The sequence below is a fragment of the Ursus americanus genome, chromosome 1 (genome assembly GCF_024610735.1).
Source record: "Ursus americanus isolate L20-20 chromosome 1, mUrsAme1.1.p, whole genome shotgun sequence".
Lineage (NCBI taxonomy): Eukaryota > Metazoa > Chordata > Mammalia > Carnivora > Ursidae > Ursus > Ursus americanus.
Window position 1 is genome coordinate 96078503 of NC_142127.1, and position 7295 is coordinate 96085797.

The 7295-nt window shown below is 40.2% G+C and overlaps 1 long non-coding RNA gene across 1 annotated transcript; it reads left to right on the forward strand.

Moving 5' to 3' along the window:
• The first annotated feature begins 262 nt into the window (after window positions 1-262).
• On the forward strand, window positions 263-2429 carry LOC148110817 (uncharacterized). Its single transcript, XR_015725444.1, has 3 exons — window positions 263-388; window positions 1702-1840; window positions 2154-2429. It is a non-coding gene; the product is annotated as an uncharacterized LOC148110817 (long non-coding RNA).
• Window positions 2430-7295: the final 4866 nt, after the last annotated feature.

Here is a 7295-nt window from a genome sequence, read left to right on the forward strand (position 1 = left end):
TAAAGAAAATCCATGTAATTTGTTGTATGTTCACTGTGAATGACAGTTGACCCATCCTGCCTCTCCCCAGTGATGATCTGCTGACTCCCCGTGTAACCACACTTGTGCAGGTGGACGTTTGCACAGATTGACCCATGCTTCCCACAAAATTGCTTGCTCTCTTTCTGCTTGGCCAAAGTTGATCATGGTTTCTTTGTTGGTTACTGAGAGTATTTAAAAATTAACAAAACAAAAATATTTTCTTTTCTCTCTCAACAGCTTCTTCACTTTCTCTATTCCCTTTTCCTCCTCCTATCACATTTCAACGGACTCTAAAACAGTGCGCTATGTGGTAGTTCAGGACCACGGAGAGCGTGACCAAGGGGGACTTCCAAAATATCCTAGTCATGTAGGTGGAGAAGAGATGATTCTGGAATTGTTGTTGGACAATTTTCACTTTTTTAAAAGTATTTTTTTTTAAAGATTTTATTTATTTATTTGACAGAGATAGAGACAGCCAGCGAGAGAGGAAACACAAGCAGGGGGAGTGGGAGAGGAAGAAGCAGGCTCATAGCAGAGGAGCCTGATGTGGGGCTCGAACCCAGAACGCTGGGATCACGCCCTGAGCCGAAGGCAGACGCTTAACCGCTGTGCCACCCAGGCGCCCCTAAAAGTATTTTTTATTTTTTAAATGTATTTTTTATTTTATTTATTTATTTGTCAGAGAGAGAGAGAGAGAGGGTGAGAGAGCGCATAAGCAGGGGGAGCGGCAGGCAGAGGGAGAAGCAGGCTCCCTGGAATCCTGATGCAGGACTGTATCCCAGGACCCTGGGATCATGACCTGAGCCAAAGGCAGACGCTTAACTGACTGAGCCGCCCAGGCGTCCCTGGACAACTTACACTTAAAGGACGTTATTATAAAGAATAACAGTGAAATTCCAACTCCCTGATATTAAGGAGGAATGATTTTTCTGGACATTCTACCAGTGCCTTTTAAATTTCTCATTTGAATTCCGTCTAAGGAGAGGATACCAAAAGTATGGAGAGCCAGAGGTTTGCCAGTGTAAAACATCTTTTGAAGTTTCGTATTTTTACTTTGCTACCTTTTCACATTTTTGGTAGTTATGAAACCCGTCAGCCTACCATTGAAGAAAATTAAAGCATACAGAGATTCACAGAGTTATAATTGAATAGTTAGAGCCGTGTGTGCAGGCTCTGGTCCTAGGTCTCTAGAAACGCTCTAGAACCTGCAGGTCATCTTTCAATTCTGTGAATGACTTAGAATCCATGCAATTATTATCCTCCCCTCTCTTTTAATATTCCTTAATCTAGTTTCATTTGAGTTTTCTTACTTGCAACTGGATATGTGCTACTAATGCAGATAGGTAAGATTTAGATAGACAAATGAGAAAAAGGATAATTCTAGGCCAGGAGCAAAGAAGATTACAGGAAAGGAGGTAGGAATGTAGCTTGGGGTTTTCTGGGATACTGAGAAAATTGGCTTAAGAATATTGGATGTTTTATAAGAGATGTATTTAAATAGCTTCTTTATACTAAACTGAGTAGGAGTATGAATTCTTTCAGCCTCTTCAGAAGGAATGAATAAGAGCTATACAGATTTCAAATGCATATACCATTTGACCCAGCAATATCACTTCTAGAAATGAAGTCTATAAAAAATAAATATACAAGGATATTCATTGAAATGTTCCTTTGTTATAGAAAATAACTGAAAACAACTTACATGTCCATCAGTAGAAAATTTGTTGAATTTACATCTTGAAATATTGTATTGCCGTTGAAAATAATTCGGTAGATCTATAAGTGCCATTACAGAATCATCCTTGCAGGGGAAAAAAAGGTAAGATGCAAACTGTATAATAAATGCTATCATTTTTTTTAAAGAGCACATGCATATTTTCATACATATGAAAAAATTCTGGAAAGGCAACTAAGAAATCATGTTTTTCTCTGGAAGAAGAAACTAAGTTTGCTAGCTTGTCTTTGAAAAAACATTCACATATTACTACTTGAATTAAATTACTATCAATAATATAACAAGGGTAGAGCAATGAAAACTCCAATGATTATATAATGGTTATCATTTGCTTAGGAATTTCTATGTAGGCATTGTTTTAAGCGCATTAATATAGTATCTCATTCGATCCTCACAGCAACCTCATGAAGAAAACATCTCCTCAAATTGCACTTGGGTGCCGCAGATAAGGCCGCTGGAGCTCTAAGAGTCATCGTGCCGTGATTCCAAACTCTGGCTCCAACGCCTTTGTGTTTATTCTTCTTTTTGCCACCCTGAACTGCCTCTGACTTTGTTGTTGTACCCCATAGAACATATTTCTTGGGGTAAAAACTAAATCTCCAGAGTGCCTGGGTGGCTCAGTGGGTTAAGCATCTGCCCTCCGCTCAAGTTGTGATCCTGGGGTCCTGGGATCGAGCCCTGTGTCGGGATCCCTGATCAGCAAGGAGTCTGCTTCTCCTTCTGCCCCCCCCCCTCATGCTCTCTCTCTCTCTCTCTCCCTCTCTCAAATAAATAAACTCTCTTAAAAAAAACCTAAATCTCCCTGCAGTCTATCAATGATATCCAATAGGGATTCTCTTCGTAATGGCTAATAAAACAAATCACTAAATAAACTTTTCCTTCTGTACCAGGTGCTGAGATGTGGTGTAGAGATTTTCTTAAACTGACAGCCAAGGTATACACCACCTCATAAATTTTATTAGAGAGCAATATATAATAATGGTTTCTTTCTCCAGTGGTGGAAGACATTCAATTGTTTCATCAGAATAATGACGAAGTTGGACTTCGATATCGAATAGATCACTCTTGTAGTTTTGAAGGATGGGTTTAAAAGAGTGAAGACTAGAGGCACAGAGGTAGTTGACATGGAAATTTGTTGAGTATCTATCCAGCATTGAGTTTCTCCATCTTTTGCCAAGAACACCCTCATATTCCATGGGTCAATTCATAGAATGATCATTAGTTTAGATCTCAGATCTGGACTGCCTTGGGTCAACGGGCTCTGCCACATCCCATCATTGTAAATGTTGACAATTTATTCAATCTCATGTTTCAAGTATCAATAACATGGAAATAGAATAGTATTTCACTGAATCATTGTGAGGTCTTGAGCAGATAGAGCTTATATTATGAGTGCTCAGTAAATATTAGTCATCATCAGCATTATTGTTGTCCTCAGCCCTGGGTTCTGAATGGGATTAGTCCCACCACTCCTCCTCTTCCCCCACCCTTCAATCTCCACCCCACTGCGGAACAGAGCCTACCATACAGCGGTGAGGATCACAGAAATCCCTTCCTTAAAGAAGGGGTGAGTCTTTGTCAGTTTGACACTCTTAACTTACTTAATTTTTCTTAAATATCACCAGACACATTTTATACTTATTCTCAAAAAGTAGAGAATGAGTGTGATTTGTTCACTGCTGTCTTTGGGTGAGCAATAAAGAAAGGTGGCTGAAGAAAGTGCTCCTGGCCAGGGACTATATGAACAATGGGGGAAAGTCATGAAGAAACACGAGCATTCCCTGTGGACTAGAGTAAGAGGAACATGTGGCCAGTCTATAAGTGAGGTCATGCACGGAAAGTAATTTAGCACCCATTAACCATCATGATAGCCATGATAAGAAGTGGCAACTTTGAGAAGAAGAGTGTCCTCTTCATTCGAGAATCGTTCAGGACATCTAGGGCCGTGTCCTTGTTGCATACCAGACCCTCAATACTCAATGGTAGAACAGAATGCCATTACACAACCTTGAGGCCCACAGAGATGACTGTGAATGCAGATCAAAGAGTTCGGGCTTATTTCATTCACAATGAAGAGCACTGGGTGTGAGAACCAGGTGAAGTGACATGAGCAGATCCAGGAAATAGAATAAAATGGGTGGGGGTAGGCTAGTTAGGAGCCCATTTTAACAGACCTAATGAGATAATGTGGGTCAGGGTTAGGTCTTTGGTGGTAGAAATGAAGAGGAAGGAACAGATACAGAAAAAAATCCAGAGATGGAGACAATAGGCTTTGAAAACAGATCAGATGTCTGGACAATCGTGAGAGAAGTCAAAGATGACTGGAGTTTTAATCCTGAGTGATTGGGAGGCTGGTAGGTCATCTGATCACTTTTTTTCCCTTTTTTCTCAGAGATGAAAGATTGTATTACTCATAGAAAAGGCAGGAGCCAGGAGTCAGCATTTTTGCGCCAGTTCTTATCCCCCCAAGTCTATCAGGGGAACACAGGTGGTTGAGATGGATGCTGGACCAAAAGGGGGGGATTGGGACAGGAGAGGAGCCCAGGCCCCCAGCCCAGCAAGCAGCAAAAAAGCCACCGTCCCATCCTTGCTGTCCCCCGGATTGGGCAGTTAGGGCAGGCATGCTGTGTGCACCTTGACCTCTGTGGTGGCCTGAGCTACAGAAACTGCTCAGCATCAGCAATTGGAGAAGCCTGCAGGCTGACCACTCAGAAAGAATTTTCCAGGACTTTTCCTGCCAGTGGCGGATGCCCCTCCCGACACCGTTCTTTAAAAGTGCATGCATTGGATTACTTGTTAGGTATAACTGGCTTGAATTTATTTTCTTTCCTTGGCCCAAACTCAACTAAATTAATATTTTCTTCCCATGATCCTTATTCATGAACTCTGTTAGCTACTTTGAGGGCATTGGTTGTTTTCATGTAATTTCCTGTCAGTAATTATGTGACGAGTTAACGTCTGCAATGGGCACAGTTGAAATTATTTTTCTAATTTCTAAAATCACATTTCATCATGAACAATTTCCTAGAATCTGGCTTTTGGAATCCCCCTTCTCATCCAGTTTGGGGATTCTCTTTTCTAAAATAAATATCAGCATAACAGCTAAAACAGTTACTATACATTTCATCCAAGCTTTAAAAATTCATTGGGTATTTTACTTTTTAACTCCTCTAGGCGACACAGAACTCTTGGAAATTTTTATATTGTATTAATCGAAGCATATCAAGGGTGATTGATTCCAAGACCATGAACTCTACCCACATAATAGAAAGCAAAAGTGAAATTAGAATTTGCAATTTCTACTCCACTTCCTTAATTCTAGTTGAAGTTATTTCTGCTAAGTGTGGTCTGTGGAAGAAAAAGCTTATTTGAAGGCTCGTCGCTCTATTTTTTCCCCTTTTCATCCCAGTTGCTCAACAAATGGAAGACTGAGTTTTCCGTAAGTTCTTCAAAGTATGACTTTCAGGATTCTGGCTACCAAAGGTTAATTTTTATGTGTCTCTAAGTTATATTCCTGGGTTCTTCAGACGTTAACATAAAAGGTCAATCCTCCTTTGGGGTGAGGGGAATAGAAAATAAAAGAAGCTATTTATAGCTTTAAGTTCTTTTTATAAATTGCCCCTGCTCTGTGTCTAGTTTGTGAGGGGATGCTGATGGCTTATCTATTAGCATGCAGGTGGGGTGGCCTTTGTCAGTGCGTCTGGCTTCGGCGAAGAGGTGAATTCGATAATGTTATGCTGACTTGGAGGCTATGAAGCCTCTGATGAAGGGTCATCACACCTGGTGTCTGATTTTATGTCTGTAGCTAACCTTCTTTTCACCTTCTTCCCTGTGGACTTCTTAACTTAGTATTTCTAAAGATATTATACAGTGCCATCTTGCTGACTTAGAGGAGGCAGTGACAAATTTAATGTTACTTCACCTCTGCAGGGGTGAATTCAAGACCCATCACCGTGTCCAGGACCTTAATAGCATATTTGAATATTCTGAACGGCAAGGCTGGTTGCATTAACTAGAATAGCGTGGAAATGATGGAAAAAGACGAGCTGTGCAAGAAATCATCAGTTTATCTTCTGGAGAAGGTTACCTTGGAGGCCAAAAATTTCTTTTGTCTAACAATGCGTGGAATGGTTTAAGAAGCAGTTTATTTATAGTCTAAGCTAAGTGATGAATAATCTCTTGCCCCACACCCAGGTTCTGTTGTCGACAGGGTATGAACACCAGATAGAAAACACAAGTCTAATGCCTTTCCCTGATCTTAATGATTTTAAAAGACAACTTGCATTTTGGTTCATTTTTCACTGAAACAAAATAACAATTAACGTTTCAATTGTGGTTTTCCCTAGACACACTAAAATGTGTAGTTCGTTGAATGTGTCAGTCTATCAGCATTTTCTGCAGCTAAGGTTTCCAGTGTCTAAAATGGTGTGACTCTAACACTTTCATGATATTATTTTTGTCCTGGATGAGAGTGCATAAAGAGTTATATACTCTTAATATGTTTACTTCCTGAATTTTAGAGCAGGTGAGGTCAGAAGTCATTTTATTTGGCAATGGGCTCATTTGGTCAATGTCATCAAGTAATTTTCTGAGAGCTAAAAATTAGTGAAATTACTGGCTTAACTAAAATGCCTAGTGGGTTAAAGTAAATGATTGCTTGGCTCAGTCACAGACAGCATGCCTAGTTGACGGTGTTCTAATTAATACATTCTAATAGTCCATCAGAAATTACTTACTGGGCACCGATCAGGTATATTACACTGGTACTCAGTAGGGAACCAGGAGGAAATAACCCACTAAGACATTAGCTGAATGAAGACGTGTACTGAGCAACCATAAACTGCAAGCTAATGAGGTAGACATTTGTCATTATGAAGTATCAACCTGTAACTATGGGGATTGAACGACCCAAAAGTACAGAGGTATTCGGGATCACGCAACCAAGGAGGGACCCAAAGGATCCAAAACTTAACCCTCTTTAAATCAGAGCTGTCTCTGCCTGGGAGAAAAGAGAAGATACAGTCATGAAGGCTGAAGGCTGACAGGGAAGTGACCACACACACTGCATATTCTCAAGTGGGGGAACTCCATTAATGGCTGTGAGAATCATCTGGGGATTGAGGTGCTTGCACAAAGTCAGATTTGTAGGAGCCACCTGAGACCTAATTAATGTAAATCCAGCATGCGCATTTTAAATAAACTCTTTAGTTAATTCCGAAGGAAGTGGTGTGTAGTTCACGTATCAAGAAACACACCATATGGTTTCATATAGAATGCTAGGCCTGCACCATCTTTGCTGTTTGTTTTGGTAAAGTATAACTCAAGTGCATTTTTAATGTTACATAAAGGCTAGTAAAGAGACCAAAGAACTCAACCATAAGATCATTTTCAGGTATTATTTCTATTACTCTTTGCTTTATTTCCTTAAATCAGAGGTGGCAGGCCGGTAGCTTGTTGACCAGATGTGGTCCAGGGTGCTTTGGCAAATTGGCCCAAATAGCATTTTTAAAATTAATTGTCAACATTAAACATTAGGAGA